General features: G+C 44.8%; 1 long non-coding RNA gene across 1 annotated transcript in view; it reads left to right on the top strand.

Moving 5' to 3' along the window:
- The first annotated feature begins 322 nt into the window (after positions 1-322).
- The window catches only part of LOC144254459 (uncharacterized), a 53,044-nt gene continuing 25,819 nt past the window's right edge, over positions 323-27,547 (top strand). The window contains exon 1 of the long non-coding RNA XR_013343491.1: positions 323-420. This is a non-coding gene — a long non-coding RNA (uncharacterized LOC144254459). The remainder of the gene's footprint in view (positions 421-27,547) is intronic.

Here is a 27,547-nt window from a genome sequence, read left to right on the forward strand (position 1 = left end):
ACACATGAGTAACACTGTTCTGAAGCTGCACTCTACTAGAGGCCATCTAGCTGTGTGGCTTTGGGTGAGTCATTCCACCTCTCTGATCACCATCTTCTTTATCTATCAAATAATGTGTAGCACTAGGTGATCCCAGGCCCCCACAAACCCTAAAATTCTATTACTCTGTGATTGTGAAATGACAAGCCGCATAGATATTACTCCCATCGATGTTAATCATTAACCAGACTCATGAAACTTTCTGCAATCCGACTGCAAAGTTCACTTTTAGGGAGAAGGGGAGGGTTCCGGGCAGCTGGACGCTCCTGGACATCTCCAGGGACCTAACGCTAACCTGGACTTAGTTTGCTGGCAACAGTGGAAGGAGGTCTGAGGATCTTCACAGGGACGGGGTGCCCTTTGGAAGAAGGGGTACTTTTGGTGAGTAGAAAACCGTTAAGATCGCAGAAGCCATGTTGAAATCCACTTTGGGCCAATGCTTACTCTTGTTGTTTTGTTTCTAAGTTTGGCTCGATGGCTTGTTTTTCCTCTGTTCCTTGTGTCATCTGGTGGGATGCGGCATCCGAGCGTCATAACTCATTCACGGTGCTCTGGAAAAAAGTCACTGTGCAAAGCAGATGCAGTTTCTGCATGGAGGCCAAAAGAAAACCGCAATTCACGTGGTTCATGGCCCACGTGGGCGGCTCGTCTCATAGTGGCTGTGAGCTGGTCATTTGTTTCTGGTTTCTTGAGCTTGGTTTTGACTGGAGACAGGGTTAAAGATACAGCCTGTCAGCTGAGCTCGGTGGCACACACTTATAATCCCAGCAGCTTGGGAGGCTGAGGCAGGAGGATGGTGAGTTCAAAGCCAGCCTCAGCAAAAGCGAGGTACTAAGCGACTCAGTGAGACCCTGTCTCTACATAAAATATAAAATAGGGCTGGGGATGTGGCTCAGTGGCTGAGTGCCCCTGAGTTCAATCCCCAGTACCTCCCCCACAACAAAAAATAAGATACAGCCTGTCACTACTGCCCAGCATTTCCCCAGGACTCAGAAAAGATGATGTGGGCCCAGCATGTCCCTAGGACTCTTAGAAAAGATGGTGTGGGCCTGGAGGCGGTGGCTGGTGCAGGCCAAAGGCCGACTAAAGCTCCAGCAAGTTAACAAGAAACGTTAACGCTGTGACACCAAGACGAGAACGGGTGGGCCAGAACAGGTGGGTGGCAGACAAGAACCACCGTGGTCACGGCAGGCAGAGCTGCTCAGGGTGTGTGGTCACCTGCAGCTCTGACCCGTGCTCCGCTGTCCATTCTCCTGGCGTCCTCAAGGAACAACTGAAGCTGGCAGGTTTTTATTTCTTCCTTAAAGAAACCCCAAAATCCCTCCATTGTGCCCCCAAACTCCTTTTTTGATGTGCTTTTCTCTGCTGCCTATGATTCCTATGGGTTAATTAACTCCTTTATAAAATACAAATACCTTCCCCAAAATCCACCCACGAAAACACAAGCAGCCTCTAGCAGAGGTGATCCATAAAGCTAACTGTCAAACATTAACTCCTTAATAAATTTGGTCTATCTAAATTACTTCTAATGTGACAGCTAGCTGTGGTGATGGAGTTTCCAACAAAAGGCAAATTGTGTTTTCTAAAACAACTTTAGTATTCATTGACTCATCTGAGCTTCACGGAAATAGCAGACTGGTTTGTGTTCGTTCGTTCATTCATTCCTACACCAAATGTTATGGACTGGCAAAAGCACAGCAGGGCGATAAAGATAAAGACAAGATAAAGATGCTTCTTATTTGAGCCACTCCCAGCATACGGGGCAACAGACACGTAAAAACCATCACAGACACACAGACCCAAAGGAGAACAGCTCTGAAATGTTAAGTGTTTTGCCCTAAGTCAAACAGGTAGAAGATTCTGGAGCAGGATTTCCTGCCAGGTGTCTCATGATTGACTTCAGAACGCTCTTCAAGACCTCCTAGAGCTTCCTGCACATGGACCAGTTTTGATGGGGGAAAGTAAGGAAAGAAAGCTCCCACACCAAGGTTCTGTTGTTGGAGGGATGATCTGCTAATTACTGCAGAAACTAGTGATCGCCAGCAGCATCAAGAGATCTCCCCGCAGAACAAATGGGAATAGCAATCCCATAGCTCAGCTGCATGATTTCTCCAGCTGTCCTGAGATGATGTCCAACTCGGCACAGCATCTGGCACGGATTTGGTCCTCAAGAAACACCTACATCCTCTTTGTTCAGGGGGACTCAGTCATTTGACCTCTTATCGGTATGTTACCAACCGGCAGATGGTCAATCCCAAAAGAAGCCTTGACATCTCAACCACATTGCCTTGATCCCTGGCTCCACAGTGTGAGAAAGACTTAAATTGTCCTCAAGATCTTTGCTTTTCCCTGGTAACCTCTTTCATTCACTAATCCCGTTCCACCACCGAGTCCCAAGTCACAGTGCTTTTTAATTCTAGACTTCCCCCCAGCTTCAACGTGTATTGTAAGTGCGCTTGTCAAAGTGTCCCTTCCCACCGCGGTAGGTCTCTCCTCGGATGGCACTCTCAGACCAGCTGTTAAGACAAAAGAAATTTTCCACCCAAGACCGAGATCAAAGATGCAGACCATCACTTATCATTTCCGGTACTTCCTTTGGCCACACAGTGAGAGATGACAGACGGTCCCTGTCATCGCGGAGCTCCTCCGGGTTCTCTTTGCTCATTTGTTCTCTTTTGCAGCCCTTCAGGTTGCTGTCACCTCCATCCGGTGCCCAGTGCAGCCACCCAGCTTTGATTCTCAGGCACCGCAGGCCCTCTGTGTGCTGAATGGGGTCTCATGTGCTCTGAATCTGTGGCTATCAGACACAGAAAAGAAAATTATTAGATACCTGCTGGGTACAAAGTGCTAGGCTAGGACTGGGGAGAAAAGAGAGTCGTCGTGGCTTCGAAAAGCACATAAAATCCTGTCCCTCGTGACAATACGGATAGACCTGGAGGACATCATGTTAATTGGAATAAGTCAGGCACAGAAAGACAAACATTAAATGACCTCCCTCACACATGAAATCTGAAACTTTCATCTCAGAGACACTGAGAGTAGAAAAGAGAGACCACCAGAGAGTTACCAGGTTGTCAGGGACAGGAGAGTGGCAGGGGAAGGGAGCAGAGAAGCTGATCGGTGGGCACTGAATTACAGTTAGATAGAAATAAGAAGTTGGATGGCACCTTTTGGTGAATATATTCAATAATAATTTATTGTAGACCACTAAATAGATAGAAGAGAGGAACTTAAATGCACTCACCATAAAGAAATGATAAAATTTCAGGAGTTATGAATGATACCTACCCTGACTTGATCACTACCCAGTGTATCCATGAATTAAAAATGTCACATTATATCTTAGGAAAAATATACATATAGATGTAGATTTTTTAAAAAGAAAAATTAGAAAAGAAATAAGCATGGCCTCTGTTCAAGAACCAGCTCTGGCACCAATTTACGGTATCATCCTGAGAAGATGACAACCTCATTCTATAAAATGATGATGCTGTAAACCCTTAGCTGATAGGGTCATTGTAAAGAATAAATAAGGTAAAACAAAACCAAAATACAAAGGGTAAGCATGTAAAGTGCTTGGTTGGCACATGACTAACAATAATAATGGTATGCAAATAAATAAATAAATAGTGTATGAGGCTGACTTTGGTGAGTTTTATGGGGGAGGTAGAGTACCATGGTAGAGTGTAGGAGGAAGAGATTCATTTGCTTTTTTTAGGTTGTTTTTTTTTTTTTTAGTTGTTGATATACCTTTTATTTATTTATATGCAGTGCTGAGAATTGAACCCAGTGCCTCACCCATGACAGGCAAGTGCGCTACCACTGAGCCCTAGCCCCAGCCCCAAGAGATTCATTTTGATTGAGAAGATTAAGAAAGGCTTCCCAGGGCAGACAGAAGTTGAGCTGGCTGTGGAAAATAGGTAGCATTGGAAAAAGGGTCTTGGGAACTTCCAAATGGTTTATTGTCAGTGTTGAAAAGCTGTGCACTGCTGGCTGTGGTTAAGTCTTGAAGGATGATATTAACTCCTACCAGGTAATGTAAGGAGCAATGTTGCTACATTCAGAAATAACTGGGTTGATAGAAGACTTCAATGCTGCATGTACAAAAATGTAACAACAAATCCCAGCATTACCTACAATTATAATGCACCATTAAAAAGCACAGGAAAGGAGTCTTCAGTACCTTATGGCTAGAACTCTCCCTGATCCTATGCAGTCCACAGATGACATAGAATAATAAGACTGGATGTTTTATTACCCGAAAGATCATTTAGACCGTCAGTCACTAGATGTCCCAATTGTTATTGTAGTTTCAACATCCTAGTCCAAAAGTCATCCAATTATCAGATGTTCATTGCCAATACAATTTTGACCACAATTGATACATTAAAAAGAACCAGGAGTTGCAAAACCACTAAGTTTATGGGAAATCATGATAAGGACAAAGTTTCCAGAAAATATCAGTTTTAGAAAGAAACCTAGCTAGACCCTAAGCAAGCCACTTAGCCTCTCTGGTGTTCAAAGCATCTCTTGTGCTTGCAGCCCTGATGTCCCAAAGCCTCAGGTCAGAAGAGTAGCACAGATTAAATGACGCTGTGAAGAAATTCAACCAAAAATTGAGCATGCAAAAGTATCATGACTTTTCAACTAGGGAAGAAAGAGGTTGTCACCACCACGAAATCACTCCATTTCAATTCAACAAGCAGGAAGCACCTTAGTCCCCAGGGATACAGAGAGGAATAATCTCACTGTTCTCTGCCTGGGACAATCGTGCCTGAAAAGCCACATATCCAGGTGTGAACGCCATGGTTCAACAGAGAGACCAATACACTCTCGCTTGGCCAGAAGCAAGAGATACTGGTGGGACAGAGGCTGGCAACTGATTGGAAAGGGAGGGCAATTCTTTTAAACTTCTGAGGTGAGAACAAGTGTCCACGGCAGGGAGCACCATGAAAGTGGACTTGAACTTCATATAATGAAGAGCACCCCAGTTGGAAAATCTGGAGAATCTCCAAAGCCAGAAAGACTTCAGAAACTCTCAGAAGGGCTCTAGACGACCCTTCTGCACTGACCAGGAAGTTAGCTCAGATGCATGTCAGGGTCTGCACTTCTAACTTCCTTAAGTCAATCAGTGCACAGTAATATTTAATCACACCCCTCATTTACAGAGCACATATTTTGTGCATGCATCCCAACATTGGAACCAGCATGCTTGGGTTTAAATCTCAACTCATCTACTTCCTAACTGTAAGATTTACTGGATAAGTTAGCTGCTCTGTATCTCAGTTTCCTTATCTATACAATGGGAGTAATAATAGTTTCTACTTCAGAGTTGTCTTGAAGTTGAAAGGAGAAGATTTATGAAAAAGCACTTTTGAAGAGTAGCACGAAATACTAATAGCAATACTAATATGTTATTGCTGCGATAGACGACAGCAATGTGTCAGGCCCTGGGCTAGACATTGGATTAGCAGAACTGGAGAACACAGACATGCTCGGTCAGGAGGTGAGATGACATAAAAGATATTGGACAAAAAGTCACAAAAATAAGAATGTAGTTTCAAGCTGACAATTGCTATGAGGAAAAGCAGAGGACACTGTGATAGCATAAAACCGAGGGGAGGTTCATGTAGACTGGGCAATGCTAGGTAGAGTGACATTTAGGCAAGATTTACAACACAGACATAGCCCATCACCAGTGGCTTAAAGGGATAGATCCATATCTGGCTTTACTTTAAATCCACAAAGAAAGAATCCAGCCAGAATCCATGCATTGAAAGAATCCAGGCATTGAATTCCATGACAATCTGTTTCCCCATTTACGCATCAAGGCTCTACATTGGACACTATAAGGGTAGACAGGCTCTCTTGGACTTGGCTATTAGATCCCATTTGATCTATCTTTGAAATCTAGAAACTCATCAGTCCACCCACCCATCGCCCCATTCATCTCTCCGTTCATCCACCCAGCCAGCCTGTCAACCTCTCCAGGAATCCTTCAAGGGAGGCTGATCTGGGGGAAAGTTCCTATAAGGCAAGATACGTGAGGAAGATGGAAGGGAATGGTATGGAAGGATGAAGAAGTTAGAAATTAACACAGATGTGGGCATTCAGGGAGAACTTTAAGGAACAGGTGGCATGCTGGGCCTCGCCAGGAAATTCTAAGCAAAGAAAATTCATGGGAGTGGCAGGAGGGACAATTGTGGCCACTCCTGCCTCCTGCCTCCTGTTGGGCAGTACTCTACTTGGTGTGCAAATGTGGCCAGATCTCTCTGCTCCTCAGCTTTCAGCTTTCTCTGGCTCTCTGCTTCTATCCATCGATCTATCCCCTTTTTAAAAATTTTTGCCAACTAAATAGCTAAATTTTCATGCATTAAATATAAATATAATATGAATCCAAACAGCACATCCAAAGGCCTGAGGTCAGCAAAGAGCTGGGTGATTCAGGAAACAGCTCACTGACACGGTCTACCTGGAAATTGGGGTCTATATTAGTTCCCTGGGGCTGCCATAACAAAATACCCCAAATGTGATGGTGATGAAGGAGAAATTTATTTCCTAACATTTCTGGAGAGCAGAAGCCTAAAATGAAGGTCAACATGGCCACAGTTTCTGGAGTCTTTAGAGAAATTCCATTCTTTACCTCTTCAAGTTTCCAGGGCTCCTTTGTTTGGGGCACATAGCTCTAATCTCTGTCTCCATCTTCATCTGACTCCTTCTCTGTGTCTCTGTCTCTCAAATCCCTCCTCATTTTTCTTACAGGGACAACAGTCTTAATTGAATTTAGAACCCACGCTAAATCAAGCCGGCTTTCATCTCAAGATCTTTAACTTAATTAACATTTTCGAAGATTTCCAAGAAGGTCACGTTCATAAATACCTGGGATTAGGACTTGGATATATCTTTTTTTTGGGGGGACACTATTTAACCCACTACAAGGTCTAAGAAAGAGAGGTGTATTGAAACCCTATTTTGACAGATTTCAAGTACCAGCATCACATTACTTAGAGGGTCTACTTCTCTGCAGAGTTGTGATAATGGCAGCTCTTATTTTTTATCTCCACAGCTGTTTAAACACCTCTCTGTAGAATCTCTTCTTCTGCCTTACTACCCCCATCTGACACTCCAAAACTCTCCTCTCTACTTCACGTACCCTTCTGGTACCTTACGAGCCCTGACACACTTCACTCCTTTGGCGTGTCCTAATCAATATTCCCTTCCCATAGCTCATGCTCCATGTGAAAGATGGTTAATCAACTATAATCACCTTTACCAAGCCACTAGCTTGTCAACATTAGTAAAACCTGTACATGTGATCCTTTCAGGGTGATCATGTTTGTACAAGCTCATTTGTGGAGATGCAGCTACAGCTGGAGACAGTCTAGCTGGAAGTCATAATCTTAGTTCCTTAGGGCGGCCATAACAAAGTACCCCAAACCTCAACTGTTAATGAAACAGTTGGGGACACTACCTAAGGCAGATGGGGAGGGAAGAACTGCCCTTCTTCTTGTCCTTGGAAGATCACTGGCCAAACCCAGCTAGAAGCCAGCTGACCCAGGGAGCTACCACTTGCAGAACTCAGCCCCCTCTGATACAAACCAAAGGAAGGGAAAGGCATGGATCGGAGGACAAGTGGGGCCAGGACCAGCATGCTATCATTGATGAGATACGGAGCCCAGAGGAGATGACATAATTGCACATGGACAGAATAAGTGTGGATTTTGCAACCAGGTCTCTCTGAATCTGATGTTGGAGGTCTTGCTGCACCTTGCTCTCACTACTGTCATAGAAAATAGCAATTGCTTGGTCCTACTGCTGAGGTCAGGAGATATAACTTGGGGTCCTGAGAGGCTGCTTTGTGGCTTATCATGTTAGCAGGAGGAATTTCTGTGGATTTTTGTGAATAGCGTGAATATGTTCCACACAAAACCCCTTTCAGGAAGAAGCCCTGACCCTGCAGCTGACGTGCTCTGAGAGAATATTCCAGCTGTCATCTTGAGCATGGCCTTCACAGATATGGAGAGCTTCCTTGCCCGGGATGGTACCCTTCCCCAGCAGCCCATATCCAGTAACTGATAATGGCTCAGCCTTTGGGGTCCACTGAGGGACAACCCCAATGAACACTGCAGTTCAATTTCATCTGGCCAATCCTGCTTCCTCTCCCTTCCCTGGGTGTCAATCCTAATGCCAACCTCTGTTCATGGTGGGCTTTTATGCTGTTCTTGCTCTTTTACACATAACCGCTCACTCTACATAGTTGAAAATGGCGGCAGCTGTGTTGGAAGCAATGGCACTGACCATCATAGAGGTGGTATCACCTCCTGACCTCTCTAGATAGACTACAGGCCTGCTCGCACAGATATTTTCTGGTTAATTTAGACTGGCAAGCAAGTGGGGACACTATCAGATGGTGAGACACTTGCTGTTTTTTTGAGGAACATACTTTGTTTGTCCACCCACGAATCACCAGGAAGGTGTTGATTGGAAGGCGTGTGGAGGCATGCTCCTCGGTGTTCAGCCTCACCTCTGGTCTATTATGTGGAGGATAAGACACAGCTCAGGACCACAACTGCTCTGAGGGCATTTCCCCATTGGGATTGAAACATGTCCTTCCATTCCTTAGTGCTTCAGGGACATTGGAGCCTTCCCTCTAGACGTAGGCAAAGGTTGGCCCCTGTCTTTCTGTAGAATGTTTCATACAAAGATACCAGGATGCTTGCCCAAGTGCTCAGATTCACTGATCTCTAATTGCTGGCCCCCACACCCATAATAAGACCCAGAGCTTGGCAGAGCTTCCAGAAGCCTCACATCCCCTCTCTGTGCTCAGGAAGGATCCACCACCATGACCATCTCCCACGTGTCTTCTTGCTTTAGAATGAAAGAGATTCTTCACTCTTGGCATCTGTTCTCTCTGCCATCCCATCAAATGGCAACAAGCTACAGAAGCTCTCGGGAGCTGTGGCTGGCCTCCCCCACACACGATTTTCTTTCCTGCCAACTAATCCCTGCCCTTAACCTTCTTAGGTGTCAGTACAGCACCTATTATTCATGGCATCATTGACATTTCTTCCAAATCCCTGAAGCTGGTGGTGACTCATCCTCTCTTGTCATCGAGGGGCATCGCTGATCTGTACCCAGTGCACTGCATGAAGTTCTCTGAGGCCTTTCATCAAAAGCACTCTGAAAACTTTTAATTTGATGACCTAGGGCCAAACATGAAGATTTCCAGTTTTATAGCTTGCAGAAGGAAATTAAGCCTGGGTCACGCAGGGACAGGAACTCTGATCTTGCCCCCTGGGAGAGAGGAACCTAGGTCATGGAAAGTTAATTTAGCAAAGATCTGGGTGCCCACAGAGGGGCCTGTTTGAACTTACCATCTGCCAAAGTGCTACTAACATGGAAGGAGAATGATACTCCAACACCAGCCTCTTTTAGTAGACAGTGTCCTTGGATTTTCCATGGGATATTTTTATTCTGTTTAAAAAAAAAATTACTTACTGGGTTGAATGGGAACTGAGAGTACAGTTCCGAGAAAAAAACAAACAAACAAAAAATGTGTCTCTATTGCACTGATTATATCATGTAGGATGGCAATTTCCTAGGAATTTGCATCCAACTTACTGGCTTCATAGCTGTTTGATGGGATAGGCCCTCTTCCAACCCTTTTATGTTAATCAGCTTTCCACTGCTGTAACAAAATACCTGAGATAATCAACTCTAAATGAGGGAAGGTTAATTTTGTTTCATGGTTTCAGAAGTTGCTTGGTCTTGTTACTTTGAGCCTGCGGTGGCACCATACATCATGGAGGGAGCATGTGGCAGTGGAGGCCTGTACATCTCATGGTGGCTAGGAAACACAGAGAGAAGAAGGGATCAGAGTCCAATATCCCCTTCAAGGTCATGTTCCCAGTGGCCTAACTTCCTTCTGCTAGGCCCTACCTCCTAAACTTCCATCACATCCCAATACCTCCATAGGCTGGTGACCAAGCTTTTAAACAGGTACCTTTGGGGGGCATTCGAGATCTAAACTTTAGCACCATTTCTGAAGTCCCCTAATGGTTGGATCAGAGGAGGGGGCTCTGGTAACATGGCTCATGGTGGAGAAAGCAGCAGTGACCTCTTCAGTAAAGTCACACACAGGACCTATGCTAAGAGGTTTGTCTTACAGGTCAAAGGCCAGTTGTCTTGCAGAGACACTTTAAAGGAAGTCCCTAACCATGGCCTTCTTTTCTCCTTTCCCCCATCCTCTCTCCCCAACCCCAAAATTACCTAAGCCTATACCTACAGTCTTAGCCAAGAGTAGAATCTGAACTGTCTCTGACTATTCACCCTGGAGAATCAAATCCAAGAAGACACAGAACTCTGAGCCAAAGCCAAGTACGAATGTGGAACCCTCAGACTAACACAGCACACACATGTTGGCTGGGTCCCTACGGTATCTTTCTTTGACATTTAAGTGAGCATCTTCAATGGAGAGACGCAACACAACAATCCAGTTTTCCAGTTTCTTTCAAGAAAACATAATAATGTCTGGCTACATTTTGCTAGAATTCTTCACACCCCCCCCCCAGCAGCTGGAGATGAGTGGCCCGGCCCCAGATCCTTTACAAGGAAAACAGAATTCACTTCTTACACTAGATGCACGTTTCCATGTTATTTTCCAGACCTTTGGAGGCATACAGTCTTGAGTCCTTTGGGTTAAGTCTGGGAAGGGAGAGGAATGAAAGAGAGTCAATGAGAGAAAGTATCCCTGGGGACATTAGTTCAGACAATTTGGGATGGAGGTGTCTGACTGATTACCTGACTAAAAGTTAAACAAAAAGAAATTTTGTTACTTTATTCAACAGAAGTCTACAAGTTGGCAGTTCTCATGTTGGAACGTGGCTTAACAATGTCGAATCTGAATGTTCAGAATCATCTTCTTTGCGATGTTTCTGACTTTCTTCTCATGGTGGCACTAAAGCTGCCACAGCTCAAAGCCCTACATGCTCATACAATTACATACAAAAAAGAGAGTCCAGAAGGTCTCTTATATCTCTCTTATCAGGGAGCAAAATCTTTCCAGAAGTTTCCAGAAGACTTTGACCCAGGTCCTATTGGCCAGAATTTTGGATCCCATGACCATCCCCTAAGACACTGGCAGATGAGAATGAAATTGTCATGTTGGAGTGAGACCCAACGTGGTTCATCTCCTGGGTCTGGAACAAGGGTCCTCCTTAGCACATCATGATTCTAATAAAAAGGAAAACGGGGAGGACGGTAGGTGACCATCACAACATGTACCATTTATGGAAGGCAGGGCCTCTCTACTCTGCTTCTATCATGGCTACGCATCATCTAGGATCCTGGGAAGAAACTCCTGCTGGGGAAGGAGCTCGAGCTGAGGAATTCTCTCTTCTGGCATCTGCAGGGACTGTAAGATATGGTGTGAATACAAAGTAGAGGACTGCTTGTCCCTTCTACTGCACTCTGTGTGTGACAGACTCACAGTGAGAGCATTTGGCTGTGAACTCGGCCACCTCTCCGGTTCAACCTCGGGGACCGGCATTTTGCTTCAGGCATTTTCCTGGCCAGCAGAGAGCGGGTTTCCCTCCTGACCCCAGCTCTGAATTTTCTCACCAGACTCTTTTCCCCTTGGGGGTATATAAAAAGACATTGCCCTAGGGAGCAGGCCTGGGCCTCGGTCCTGCAGTCAGAAGAGCAACTCATCTCTCTTTCCTAAGGAGCTGATGATGAAGTTTCTGGAACGGATGCCTCAAATCATAAATTTGGGCTTGTTGCTTGGCCCAGTCTCCACTTCTGTTCACTGCACCCCGGGGCAGCCTCAGAGACACCAACCTTGGGAAACAGTTATCAAATAAATGTTCAGCTCCTGGTCCTATGAGCCACGCCCCCCTTATTAAACCTCTCTGATCAGCTGGCAGGCATGCGAAAAGCTGATGGCTTCAGAGAGCTCTGGGACCATCAGAGGATTGTCCCTCCCACTGCACCAGACTGAACTGTCATTTCTGGAGCAGGTCTGGGGAGCCCTCTAGCTCTCTGACTATCATGCATCCAAGACATGTCCCACAGCACATCCACTGACAAATTTTCAAAAACTGAGAAAATAATTGTTTGACTACTCTGTGACAACATCATGCTCACCAGCTTTTAACACATTCAGATCTCTTGTCTCAGCAGCTCCTTATGACAACTCCAAGCAGACTCCATCAATCACCATCATTATAACCGCTATTTTATTTACTCCCTACTGTGTGCCAGGCACTGTGATAAGCACTTTCTATCCATCATCTCATTTAATGCTCTCAACAACACCATAAGGTAGATCCTGTTATGAATCCTATTTTATCAGCAAAGAACCCAAAGCGTTAGAAAATGGTGCAACTGCCCAGGTAACAAGTGACAGAGCAAGGTTTTTAAACTCAGATCTGTCCAGTACAAAAAACAGGACTTGTACTGACCATTGCCACCTTAGCACAGTCTGGGAAATGATGGTGACCAGGGTGCTGTTAAGATCCTGAGAATAAAGGATGAACATTAGATATTAAGGTAACTGGCCTCCACTTCCTGTTCTCTCTTGCCCTCTCACCTCCATGAGAACATTTTAAAGCTCAAGAGCTAGATTACTGCTCTATTACATAGAAGAGCAGCTTTAGGTCTTTTTAGCTTCATCCCAAAAGATCATCAGGATGCCAGAGCTCAGTTAGGCCCAAGAATCAGAAGAGGACATTGACAGGGAATTCCCAGTGCCAGGGTGCTCCCGGGCAACACTCACAGTCTGGGGAGTTGGAATCAGCGAGGCCAGAGAGATCCCCTCGAAACAGCAGAGTCCAAAAATGAGTGGCAGGAATTGCCTAAGCCATGTCCCTGGCCGGGAGCCAAGGTCATGGTCAAGGACCAAAAGGAAAGACATGCAAGAGGCAGGACACAGGGTCTGTACTAGGCAACTGGTGTCCAGTCCAAGGGTCTCCCACCTCTGCTAGGAACAGTTTCTGGCACACACTCATGAGCCAACTGAAAGCAATGAGATCCCGGAGGAGAACTCACATTCAGAACAGGACTCCAGGCCAAGAGAGAAGCTGGTAAATTAGAGAACAGCAGAACAAATAGTCCCAGGCAGTCTTGGGTGCCCTGGTTCCTACCAGGTGCAATCTGGCCAATTAATTCAACTAAAATGTCATCGGCTCATAGTAATAATACCCCTTCCTTCCAGCTAGCACATGTCCTAGTGAGCTTCCATACTCTTCCCATCTCTAATCCTCACCATGACCCTCAAAGCATAGTAGGTGTGAGAGAGTCTCCATTAAACAAATGAGCAAACTAGGACTTGGAGAGATGAGGTGACCTGCCAAAGTCCCCTAGAGGATCAGGTAGGATTAGAGCCTGACTCCTTTCCTCTCCAGCGTATATCTTACCTCAGAACTAGAACCCGTGGAGACCACAGAGCTGAAAAATTGCAAAGATCCCACATGTGTCAACCCAGCTACTAACATCTTCTGGGCACGGCCTCCGTGTCAAGTAGTATGCTGGGCGAGGAGGCCGCAGCAAATGGCCACCCACAGCCCATACCCAAGGAACTCACTGTGTTAGTCAGTGTTTCATCACTGTGACCAAAATACCTGACAAGAACCACTTAGAGGAGGACAAGTTTATTTTGGCCTGTGGTTCAGAGGTTCTGTCCATGGTTGGTCAACTCCATTGCCCAAGATGGAAACAGACCGTCCTGGTGGAAGGGAATGGCAGAGGAGAGCTGTTCCACTCATGGTGGCTGGAAAGAAGAGGGGGAAAGGAAAGGCCTAAGGAAAGAGTCCCCTTCCAGGGCACTCTCTCTCTCTCTCTCTCTCTCTCTCTCTCTCTCTCTCTCTCTCACACACACACACACACACACACACACACACACACGGCTCACCTCCCCCAGATATGCCCATCGGACCATTCAAACTCAGATGGACTGATTAGGTTACAGATCTCACAATCCAATCATTTCACCTTGGAACATTCCTACATTAACGCAGGAGCCGCTGGGGGACATCTCATATCCAAACCACAACTGACCTAATTTTTTCAGGTCACCTTAGAAAACCAGGAAGGAGGCCCCTGCCTCCTCCAACCCCACTTCTGGCCCTGGGTAAGCTGGTTGGGTCCACGGTTGCATGTCCCCATGCCACTTTTTCTGGTCATTCCAGAAACCATGTCAGAGGCAGGGTCCCTGGGCCAGTAGATTCGACTGTGTCACTCTGAATCTAAATGACATCCTCTGCGATCAGTAGCCTCTGTTGGCTCCAGGAGGCTTCTGTTTGTTTGTGGCTGGGTGGATTTGCTGGGGTTAGTCTCGAGATCGCCTGCACACTGGGGAAAGGGGCCCAGCAGCTGTTGAAAGACCAGCTGGAAGGCAGTCAGCACAACTCCTCCCTGTGGACTGCAGCCCTAGAGTGACACAGCGCTTCTCCCGGCTCCAACTCGGGCAGCAACAGGCGCCTGAGTTTCACCTCTAAAAGAGCACTATGGCGGGAATGACATCTTTTGGTTATCTGATCACTCTCCATCACCGAAACTTCTTAGGAATGATTTCAGCCCCCCTCTGCAGCAGCCAGAGCTATAAATAAAGATCCCCCGGGATGCTGAATGCTGCCCTTCATTCCGGTCGCCTCTGTGACTCATTCCACAAGCTGATTCTTTATCCATCTTCTTGATTACAGGAAGGGGAGAGTGCAAGTCCTACTTGTGTGTGGCCGTTCTTGTGGCGCGCCGTGGACATTTACTTAGGCGCAGTCCGCATGCGTGCATGTCTGCGTGAGCACGTGTCAGCTGGTGACTCTCTGCTCCGTCTTAAAGGGTAGATTGGAACTGCATCTGTCACTCAGGTTCCAGCATGGCAGCTGTTGGCCATGAATCCACCTTAAGCCGCGCTAATTCAGACCCTTCCCCGTGCACTGTTCTATGCTAAGCAAAGGGGATAAGATAGGAGTTCTACCATCTTCATGGCCTGCAGTTGCTTAAAGCAAATAAAATCCCTGAGTCCCAGCAGCAGTTGAGAAAGCAGCATTTCTTGCAAGAAAAAGCCTCACCTGAAACAGAGAAGAGAAAGACATTCATTTATTGAATCCCTTCTTCTTTGTGCTAGGCCCTTACTAAGTGCTGCATAATTTATTCCTCACAACAGCACAGCAAGACTGTCTCTTATCCAAGTTTTTCACTCATGAGAAAACATCCCCAGGGAAGATAGATAACTTGCCTAAGAAAATCACACAGACCATGAAGGTCTAATTTGAGATTTGAGTTGAAGAATTTGGGGCAGAATCTTAGAGATTATCTCATCTAAACCTTCATCTAGTGCTTGCATCTACTCCCAAAAATCCCTGAAAGCCTGTCATTCAAACTCTGGGTAGACAAAATTCAGCTCTCAAAAGAAGCTGTTTGTATTTGCCAGCTTCTTGTTGCTGTGATAAAATACCTAAGGTAGGCTGCTTAGGAAAAGCAGAAGGTTATTTAACTTCACAGTTTTGGAGGTTCAAGGGCATGGTATCTGTGCTGGCTTTGTTCTGGTGGGGACACTCTCAGCAGCACCACATCATGTCAGATGGCAATGGATAGAGCATGGGTAGGAGCAAGAAGTCACATAGCTGCCCAAATAGGAAAGGAGCTGAGTGGGACCAGGCCCAGGCTTTTATAATAACTGGCTCCTGCAAGATCTCACTCCATGTGAATTGTATTCTTTTCTGAGAAAGCACCCCTTTGGCCAAGGCTGTCCTAGATGGCCCAACTCTTCAAGGGCCTGCTACGTGGGCAACTCAGATTTCAACACAGAGACTGTGGGGGACACCCAAATGATATCAACATACAGCCCTGTGCCATCTTTAGACAGTGCCAAACTGCTAGAAAGTTCTCCCCAGTGTTGAGGCTCAATCTGTCTCCTTTCTATTTCTATCCATAAACTCTCATACGCCCTCTGGGAAGACAGAGAGCAAGTGTCAGCCTTTGAAATAACCAATAACAAACAATGTGCTATTTCCTCCCTAAGCCAGACTCACCCTTCAACCATTCCATACTGGAAATAATTTCAAATCCTGAGATATTTGTTCATCACAAAATCCTTCCTGCTAGTATCCACATTGCTGCAACATGTAGGTTAGGTATGTACCAGCTGTGTGAATGAAGTCATGTGTGAGCCCTTTCAGGGTGGATGGTGTCAGGACATATCTCATTAAGCCTTTGTCTTAATTAGGGATTGGATGGTTGCCAGACACAGAGCCCATTCTGGCTAGTTCAAGTAAAATTCAGGTTTGATAGAAGGATGTAAGGAACTCTAGAGACAGCCAGATGTGAAAATGTTATGGGACCTCATGAAATGAATTGATATCAGAAAGCTAGTTTCTCTCTCTCTCTCTCTCTCTCTCTCTCTCTCTCTCTCTCTCTCTCTCTCTCTCCCCCCTTGTGTTTGCTCTCTGCCTTCCCTTATTGTGTCTGCCCCTTGACATGCTGGTTTTCTCTGCAGCTCATTGCTCAAAATGGCAGCTGTCCAAAAGCCATACCCACATACAGCTCCAGGTCCATCAGCATCTAGATGACAGAGGTTCTATGACCCAGTATTGGTCATTAATTGATTGGTCAGAGTAGGGTCAGGTGATCACTCCTAGACCAATGAGTGATGGCCAGCAGGCAGGGAGGGGCTCTCCTGGCACAAACAGGGCTGCATTAAGTAGTTCTTTGTCAAGGATTCTAAGGTTATATTAGAGGGGAGGGAAGATTCTTCAGAAAGGGTGTGGTGAATAGAAATGGTGGCATGTCTGGTACACTTTTAAATACCAGATACGCAGGATGAGCCCAGAGAAGACTTTTATCCTCAGGATGTACAGACACAGGCTGTGGGAACTAGGGACTTTCAGAACTTCTTGTTCTTCTGAAATTCATATTCAGGGCCATAAACCCACAGGTGACTTGGAGCCAGGCCCCAGCTTTCCTCTTGCAAGATGATACTTTACAGGACTTATTTGTGGCTCTTGAGCATCTTGTTGATGACTCTGGAAATCTTCAGAAAGACAGAAGATGCCATCAACAAGTGCTGAAGCCAGAAACAGCCCACATGTTCTTAGATACATAAAGGAAGTGTGGTGTGGTGTGGTGTGTGTGTGTGTGTGTGTGTGTGTGTGTGTGTACATGACATGGTAAAGGCTGTGGGTAGAAAGAGGAGACAGAGAAGGACAATGTGGGAATATGACTGTTTTGTAAGAGGACGTTCATTGAATTGTAAGCTGGAAGATTTCTTAAAAATTGCTACCACATACCCATCCAACCCAGATTGAAGGGTTTCCCAGAAGTACCTCTAGCCCAGAGAGCAGGTAAGAGGAAGGGCTGCGTAGGCATCCCTCACCACCAGCATCCTCCCAGCAACAGTGCAGTTCTACAGTTCTTGGTTTTATTTGGTTGCTATGTGTTGTTTTGCTCTTTTCTGGGCAAGGAAACTGCAGAAAGCAGTGATTTGCTCATGGTCACACAGCGAGGGCCTAAGCTGCACTGGTTCCCAGCTGTGCTGACTCCCCAAACCCTCCTTCTGCTGCCACAGGTCATATTGACACAAGAAAGGGAACAGTGATTTTTGACAAGGATAAGTGTCGTGACAGCTAACCATCTGTGGCTTCCACCTGCAGGAACCATCAGGCATTTGCTGCTGACGTGCTTCTACCTCCCAATAGCCCGAGCACACAGCTGTGTCTGGCAGTGATCAAGCTGCAGAACAGTGATAAACTGGTGGCTTCGGGGCTCAAATCTCTAAACTGTCAAACTGGCTCCTTGGTTATCTGTTTATCTTGCAATTACCAGCTAATTTTTAAAGGGACCCTATACCAGGGTAATTAAATCGCAACCAGCAGACCTCAATTCTAACTTGAGAGAGAAAGAGAGAGAGAGAGAGAGAGAGAAACTGTGACAGAATGTAAGGAGCTCTCCAAACCGACAATGTCAAGGCGCTATGGCTGGAATAAATGAAATCCCATCTACCCTCCCAAGATTCAAGGTCCTGAGAGAGAGAAACAGATTGGACGAGCTCAGTTCCCTTGATCACACACTTGGCAGCCACCACCCCTGGAACCAATGCTGAGTTTAGGTTTTTCAGGCCACCCTGTTTACCCTCCACCAAGTCTTGGGTGGTATGACTCAGTCACAGCCTCTCTAGCTCAAGAGTGGAACTTGCTCTTCTGTCCAATCCCAGTCCAACCTGGGCCATGCCTGACTCCACTCCTAGAATCATAAGACCCAACACTTACCAATTCCTAAGCAAAGTATCTTCACGCTCACGCCGACTCATAGCCTGGTGTTGTAATTATTCTATTTGATTTGCACATGTAATTTCTTACCACGTCTTCTTTTCTGAGAACCAGGATTGGGGAGGGGAGCCTTTGTGATTAGAATGAAAAAAAAAAAAGAGCAAAAAGTGTTGCATTCAAAATTATCCCTTCTCTGGTAGGCCTTCCCAGAGCTGGACCCAAACTTAAGAGTTAGTTCACACCAAGAGTACGAGGCAACCCAGGCCCCTCATCTTGGTTCAAAAATTTTAGCCTAGAGCAAGCAGTCAGTTCCAAATACTTCCTCTCTAGTTCTCCTGGAAGGCCTTTGGGGACTTCATACAAACAGAACTTTTGTGTCAGAGACCCTGCAGTGGAACACAAATTAGGCCCACTCCAGGACTTGGCTACAAAAACATCGAAACACATAACTTCCAAAGTCACTTGTAGTTCTAAAAGTCCATGATTCTCTGATTAAGCAAAAGAAATCTATTTCTAAAAAGTGGGTGATGGACGTCTTACTCAATGAACTGGAATTCACTTCACCGGATTCCGGAGACTTTCTGGCTGATTCTTAAGCGTACCCCAGGGTGCTGAATTTCTGCCACTTGCCTAGGAGTAATGACATCAGAGAGCAGGATCTGACCTGACCCTTGGAGAAAAAAATGTTTTCTAAACTATGAGTCAATACCTCATATCTATCCCCAAAACCAAACATCACTTTCTGATTGCCTTGAGCTAACTGACCAGAGGACGAGGGGTTACTACTGGTGGTTGACTGAACCGGCTGCCTGCACCAAAGAGAGTGGCCCTATGCCATCTGCTCAACACACAGCTTCATTGTGGCCAAAAGCCAAAAAGAAATTAAAAAGAAAAAAAATCAATTCAATTATGGATGTGGAACTAAGCTGTTTTAGGGTATAATAGCAAAAATAAATCTGTAGTACCATGTAACTGGGAAATACTGACCCAACCTCCAAATGACTTGCTATTATGTTCGGAAGATTTTTCTCCAAAAATGGGAATTGTTTTTCATCAGGTCATTCACATTGATCTCTCTTCCAAATAAAAAAAAGAAGAAGAAGAAAAGTGTGTTAACCATCCAATCTGTAACCATTAAACTGGAGGAGCTAGCTCAATGAACTTCAGATGTTCAAATCTACCATCCTTCGTTGCAAACAATTTGAGGTGGGCTTGCCATCTTGGATAGAGCAAGGATTTCCAGGTATAGGACTGAAGTAGAAAAGGGCAGTTGCTTTGGCACATAACCAGCTGTGTCATCAGCTCAGTTATACAACTCAGTGCTGTGAGTGACAGATGCTGCAATCTTAAATTAATTTCCTTTGGCTGGTTCTGGAGTATTTGACTATTACACTTGCTGTGTTTTTAAGAGGGAAAAGAAACTTGGAAGTCGAAATGGTACAAATTTCAGTTATCCTCTCATCAGATGAGGCAGAAACCAAACTTAGCCCACGCCACACTGAGAGGCTGAGTAAAATCAGAGCCACAGACTCTCAGAACAGGAAGGAGACTGGGAGAGCAAGCAGTCTAAGGGAGAAATGGATGTTAATAGCAGTAATAATATAAATAATAATAACAAAATGTACTGACTGTAGAGATCATAGTCAAATGCCTAGCCAGCACTCACATTTGCTTTCTTGCCTAATAAAACCTCAGTTTGGTTTAGACACCTCACACACATATTCCATGTAGCCTCACAGGAAGCCCACTGCATCCCCCAGCTCCAGGGTGAGTGCCATTAGTATCTATGATCTGTTGGAATAGGCATGTGACCCAATTCTGGGCAATGAGACATAAGAAGAAGACCTTTGTGGATACAATTCTATTTAAAAAAAAAAAAAAAAAGTTCCTTTGCCTCCAATAGAAAGTCCCAGAGGAGACATCCTGTGGACATGGACATATCTAGAACTGATGCTCAAAAGTGATGTAGACATATCCTGCTATTAACCTAATATTGGAACCAACACTCAGGATCACAAAATAGAAATATGAAAAGACCCAAGTTCTTGATGATATTACTGAGCCACTAATTCAACCAGCCCAGAAGATGGCCTCTTCCTGAATTGCTTATATGAAGTTTTTGTAATCCACTTTTAAGCCACTTTGAGTTGAAGATTCAATTAGTTGTAATCAAAAACGGCCCAAGACTGACAGTGCTTACCATGTGCCTGTCACTGTGCTTGGTACCCTACATGCATTATAGGGTATCTCTGTAAGATGACTACCATTATTATCCCCATTCTACATTTGAAAAAACAGCTAAGTCTTGGAGAGATGTATTAATTTTCCCAGAATCCATTGGTAAGCAGTAGAGACTAGATTCAAAATATTAGCAGTCTAACACCAGGGTCTCTTTTATCCTCCATGCTATGCAACCCAGAAAAGGGAAAGACTTGCTTCAAAAAGCACCATAAGTCAGTGTCATCCAGGGATTAAAACTCCGCTTCTTCAATGCTCATCTGATGGTGATGATTTCAGTGAACTCAGCCCACTACTCCCTTAACCAAGGCATCCCTTTTCATGGAACCCATAGTCTGCTTAAAATGCATGGTCTTTCTCTGCAAACATTAACTACACTCTTAGACTCTCTATGCTCATCTTCCACCTCCTTCATTTCTGACTCTTTAGCTCATTAATTGACTCTTTGCAGCCACTGAAGAGAGTCATGTGACTCTCCTGGAAAAACCCCCATGGCAGGGGCAAGATCATTGCCAGTTAGGAGTTCTCACCAACAAGGAAATTAGGCTGTCTGCTGGGGCTGTGGAGGATGAGTTGGCAGGCTTCCCATGCTAATTGGTTTCCGTCTTGATTCAGTGGTCTCCCAAGCCAGCTGACAGCTCAACAGTGGCCAGCAGTCTCAGACACGGAAAGTAGGCAAACACTTGAAGCTGCCTCAATCTGAGGATGAGTCACAGTGAGCTTCACCATGGGAACCTCATAGGCCTTGCATCGTCCATGAGAGAGAGGAGAGACTGGGGATGGCAACATCATCATGCTAATATGATGAGCAGGAATGGGGAACCCACCTTTGCATTGTGAAGTTGTCAGCATGGGACAGCAGTAGGGTCTCATGGTGAAGGGCGTGGTTTTATACCTAAGCAAATATGGGTTTAACTCCCAATTAGGATACTTGCTAGATGTTAAATACAGAAATAGTAGCCATGGAACTTCCTTGAACCTAGTTTCTTCCTGTGTAAAAAAAATAAGAGTAGGGTGGTCATGAATTTTGGATATGATAAGCATAATTCCTGGCACATTAGTAAAGCTCAACACCTTCAAAGACAATTATATTGGCTGCAAAGATTATGATGATGATTATGATGATGATGATTATAATGATGATGATGACAAAAAATTAAGTGGATAGAGAACATATGATAATTCTCATGGTCAAAGTTTCTCCTGTTAAATAACAACTCAGGACAAGTCCAAGCCTCATTAGAAGAGACTCTCTGCCTCTAATTTCCCACCTGCCCTATACTTCTTTCCTTCTTAATAAAAACACAATTCAGTACATTTGAACTTCACCCAAAGAATCAAGTGACTTCTGTGGCTAGCCACGAAGATGATTTCCCAATTTATCAAGCTGTGTTAATGGTGAACACCTACCTCAGCTCAGTAGAGCCAATTACTCAGGCTACAAATCAAGTTGGAGAAGGTGAACCAACACAAATATGGTTCATCTCAAGAGACAATGTTGGGTACAGAAAAACTAATCCTTGGCATTCAAAGCTTTTGATGATCTTAACAAGTTCATGGTAAAAAGACTTGGACTGTCCTTATTTAAATATTCCCCCAGTTCTGGGGAGTGATATTAGCAAAATTTTGTATTCTTATATTGTGTGTCTATACAATATAACATGGAATTTGTTATGTAATAACAAATTCCAGCATTATGTACAACTATAATGTACCAATAAAAGTTATGGAAAGAAAAAAATTACACTATCACACACACACACAAAAAAAATCCCCCATGATTCCATTTACACATCCTTGAGTGTGATGTGCTTATCTAGTTGACCAAAATATGCATGTCTTAACATGATTTTGAGGAAAATTTGTACCCAGATTTCCAAATCTAGTGGTAGGAATAAGGTCATGTGCAGACTGATTTGAATAATGCATGAGCATCATACTGAATTGGCTTTAGGTCACCTAATACTGATTCTCCATGTAGCATTGGAACATATAGAAGAAATCATCTAGTGAAGTTTTGACCATGCTCCACAGGCCCCTAGAGTTTTGATGGAGCTACCAACAAGGATTTGGGGTCAAAGCATCATTGAAAGCACAGGATTCTGGGTTGCCCTCTTCTTATGTCAAACTATATATCTATTTCTCTTTCCACATACCATAGTGGTGTTCATACAATACCACTCACAGCTTGGAAATCCCCCCCAACTGAAATCCCCACCCCTCACTCATTTCTCAGGAGAGGAAACTGCAGCCCAAGGAAGTCAACTCACTTGTCCAAGGTTGCACAACTAGATACAAACGGAATCTGGGCTAAATTTTCAGACTTGGAGATCAACACACTTACCTAAGGAAAGCTATTAGAAACATTTTCTTGTGAACAGACACTTTTTAATCTTAATACTGTCACCATAAACATCAACAAACACTTCTGTTACCCATTTGCTATGGGTGTGTGGAACTGTATTTGGCACTTTGTAGCTTAGAGGCACAGAGTGGGGGAAGGGAAGACTTCATGGAAGAACTAATGCTTGAACACGGTTTGAATAGGGCAATGGATTCACCAGATAGAAAGGGGAAGAAATAGAGCCTTCTAGACTTTAAAGCTCTGAAATTGAGAGTTATGTTGCAGATGGAAAGTGTGCCACTTTTGCTGAGTTACTATGCATATGAGTCAGAGTTCAGTCAGGAAATGGGAAGCGTATTAGGTCTTTCAAATAAAGGGAATTTTTCCCCCAGGTAACTAGTTACAAAGAGTGGGAAATGGTAGAGAGGGGTGAGTGAGAAAACCCAGAGTCCAGGAATAGTAGGAAGCAGTTACTCCTCCTAGGGCGGGAAACAAAGATGAAAACATGTCATTATCTGAGCCCAGGGATTCACCACTGTACCTGGGGTGTCAGGAAGGTGACAGGACCACTAAGGAGAGGCCATCAGAGCAGTGGCAAGACCAACAAGGAGGGCTTACACAGGAGGTACTGAGATACTGTGGCTAAAGGAGAAGTTTTCAGAGATTCTCCCAGAGACCACATGCACAACAGAAGAGAGAGAATATTCTCCACCTTCTTGCATCTCCCAGCCATATACCATGACTTCCTGCTTCCTGAACCTACCAAGGGGCCTGGATCTCCATAACCTGTGATGCAGAGCAGAGCAGAGCATGGGAGGGCAAGAATGGTGCTGAGAATAAACAGGCAGGTGACCAACATGCCCATGTTTTCTTAATGAAATGCTTCTCCTGGCAATTTCCCCACAGTTCTCAAATTCTGCTGTCCCTCTCCCCCATAAATATGTATTACCATCCTGATGTGGCCCCAATTATAGTAGTAAGCATTTGTAATTTTTGTCTGTCCAGTGCCTGAATCCTCTTCCTATCTGGAGAATCCCCCATGGTACAAAAATGAAACTCTAGACCCTTCATTTCTCAGGTCTCCATGCAGCTAGGAGGTGGCACACTAGGATCCAATTGGATACTTCTGTTCCGGAACTTGGAACCACGATCTAGAGACCAAAAGAAGTAGAAGTAGGGAGGTTCCAGCCTGATGGAGAGTAGCCATACCCAGGTTCCCAGAACCAAAATGGTAGCCATGTCAGAGGCTCTCTTTGCGATTCAATGACATCCAAGTTCCAATGGCTGTGACAACCGTGCCTTTTCTAAGCTGGCTGTATAATGTGATTTTGCTCTTGTTTTCTAGATTTCCCAGTGATTTTGAGGATTACTCAAATCTTTTCAATGACTTCATTTTCCACCTAAATCATAAAGGATAATTGTTACAACCAAGAATCGCCACTACCATAAACCTCTTCTTGTTTGTGACCAGAGATCTTACATCTTGAACCTAGCACTGATGATCGTCTAAGGGTCTTAGAGAGCTTCATCTCCTGCAATATTCAATCAATCAACAACTGAAGACATATAGGCACTGGCATAGATGCTTCCAGAACTCCTGAGGTACAAGGATAGGCAGCTAGCCTCAAGCATCCAGGGGGGTTACAGCATGCTATCTCTAGCCACGACTGTGGGAAAGGGGTGCTTGTCTCAAGGATCATCTCAAAACCCAATGGCAGACAGAGTCGTCTTCCTGTCTCTTCTGTAAGGACTGACCCCTTACAGAATGAGTGCCAATGCCTCATTGTAAGATAGCAGACACCTGGAATAGCTATACTGAGTGAGTTCCATCCAGGAAGCCCTGGCACTGATGTCTCCCACCTCTCCCAAACAACAGGAAACACTGTCAGAAACGATTGGCTTCTACTCCCTTGCAAATTCAGAACCCTAACCTTATTCCAGAATCAGCCAAGAATCCTCCAAAGAGTAAGGTAATCACCCTGCTCCTATTCTAAATCATCATCTGTTAAATTAGTCATCTATTACTACATAACAAATCACCCAAAAACTTACTGACTTAAAACAACAGTAGTCTGTTACAATAGTTTATTGTCTGTCGTGGTTTCTGGGGACCAGGTAATCAGCCAGGACACAGTAGGGATGGCTTGTCTCCACTCCATAATATTTGGAAGCCTCAAGTAGAAAACTCAATGCCTGGAAGCTGCACTCATCTACAGATTCATACATTCATATGCCTGGCAGGTGATGCTGGCTGGTGGACCGGGCCTAGCTGAGCCATTCTCTGAAACATGCACACGTGTGCCCAGGCTTTCTTGCAAGATGACAGCTGGGTTCCGAGACCTGACAGAAGCCAAATTGTCTTTTGCAGTCTAACCTCGGAAGCCATGTGGCACCCCTTTGACCACATTCCATTAGTCAACACAGTTACAAAGATCTGCCCCAATTCAAGGGAAGGGAAGAGAGACCCCTAGTTCTCAAAGAAGGAGAGCCGATGCCTCATTGTAAGATAGCAGACACCTGGAAGCAGTTATCTTGGGAAACACTCTCTGCCATAGTAAACTCCAATAATTCCCAGGTTAAAAGAAACCTCTTTGGACTCAGTGGACATGTGGACACTCACTCTGCACCTGCCCTTGTAAATGCACCCTGTTCCTGAGTCCTGAACATCTTACACCTACCCACCTTCTAAGGGGCGGGGGGAGGGGGGGAGCTATACTGAGTGAGTTCCAGATGGTCTTCTGGCTCCTTCCAAAGAAAAACAAAGAAATGTCATAAAGCAAATGTCATCACAAAAGGGCTCCCTGCTACAAACATTAACTCAACAATACTAATTTCAATAACTCCTTAGAGCTATACGCTGGTTTATAGTTCATACCGCACTTTTGCTTGCATAAGCCCCTCCAATCAATAGATTCCAAGATGACTTTTCTGATGGAAAAAGTAAATAAATATAAAAGCACACAGAGTCAAGTACAAATCTGGTTCAATAAACCCTCACACTCTACATCCTCCGCTCGGCTTCTGCCTCCTTGAATTATGTTCATTAAGACCCATCCCCTCAGGGGCTGGCACCTCCGCATAAAAATTCAGTTCCACATCAACAACCTTGCTGAGGTGGGAGAGGAAGCCAGGTAAGAAGGTGGCTTACACAATCAGAAAGGGGAGGTTCCGGCAAACTTGAGTTAATGTTCCCAAGCTAAAGCTCCTACAGGAGCTGGATAATTTGAAGGCGGAAAAGCACCAAATAAATTGACTGTGCTTTTAACCCTCAGGCAAAGCATCAGTGATTCATTGCTAAGAATTTTCATAACACCCTCCTGCAGACTTGCACCCTCAGTTCTCTGGTTATAGAACTCTATGTGAGACAAGAGGAGACCAGTGTGCTCAGGTCAGACAGAATGGGGTCCAAGCTCTAGACTATTCAACCAATATAGAGAATCTAGGACCCCATCATTGTGGGGGGGAAAAAAAATCACTTTAGGTTTCAACCATGATTAGAGAACAGGCATAATTTTCACTTGTCAAAAAGCTTGACTTATCGATGCCGAAATGTGAAAAGAGTCCCTTGTGGCAAATGAAAATGTCAGCTACCCCTTAAAGAAGCTTGGTTTGTGCCAGTCACTAAGCTAAGAGCTTTGCTGGAATGGATTATTTGGATAGAATTAATTAATTAAACACATGTTGCTGAGTACCTACCATAGTCTCTTGGAGTTCATAGTCTTTGAAATAGATGCCATTATAGCTACATGGGATTCCGGAGCTGGACACATTAACCACAAAGCTGGAGAGCCCCTGTGCTAGTAACACTGGTATCTTCGTGACCTGAAGAGTTGGTGCCTATGGTCCGGGGGCTCACATTGAGATGCAGGGCTCATTAGACCAAGCTGAGAATGTGGTCTAACTTGGTCACCTTGGAGTCAACTCTAAGGAGGAAATACAGAGGCTGCAGAGGGCCCAGGCTATGCAGAGGGACATCAGGCCTGGGTTTTGCCTCCCAACTCTGCCACTTACTACTATGTAGCCTTAGGGGAGTTACTTCACCTCTCAGTAAAGACAGAATAAAATAATTATGAGATAACGAGTTTATGCACAGTTTCGGCCTCTAGGAGGTGATCATGCAATGTCTAGTGGGGACAAAGGTGAGGATGAGGATGCAGCTTGGAAGGAGGGACTCGGTGGCAACCAGAGCCAGGGGAGCCAAGGACAGTTGAGTCCCTGGCTTCCAAGGGTCTGACTTGTGAGCTTTCAACTTTATGATGGTAATGCAGAATGAATTCAGTAGAAATCATGCTTCGAGTATTGAATTCTTATCATTGTCTAGGCTAGCAGTAAGTGGTCCGATACTCTCTCGAAGCTGGTCAATGGCAGTGAACTAGTACTCCGTCAGCCACACAATCATCAGGACAAATACAGAGTCCTCAACAGAGGGTCGTGTGGCTAGGTATGGATGATCAGTGGGTGTATTCAATGCATTTTCAACTTAGGATGTTTTCAGCTTACAATGGGTTTATCTAGACAGGACCCCATTAAGTAGAGCGGCATCTGCATATTGCAAAACCAAGTGGGGAACACAAGCCAGCACCTCAGAGTTAAAGTGTTGCACTAGACCAGGAAGAAGGGAGGTCAAATGTCAAGAAGGATGCAATTTATTCTTTTTTTTTTT

The sequence above is a fragment of the Urocitellus parryii genome, chromosome 1 (assembly GCF_045843805.1).
Source record: "Urocitellus parryii isolate mUroPar1 chromosome 1, mUroPar1.hap1, whole genome shotgun sequence".
Lineage (NCBI taxonomy): Eukaryota > Metazoa > Chordata > Mammalia > Rodentia > Sciuridae > Urocitellus > Urocitellus parryii.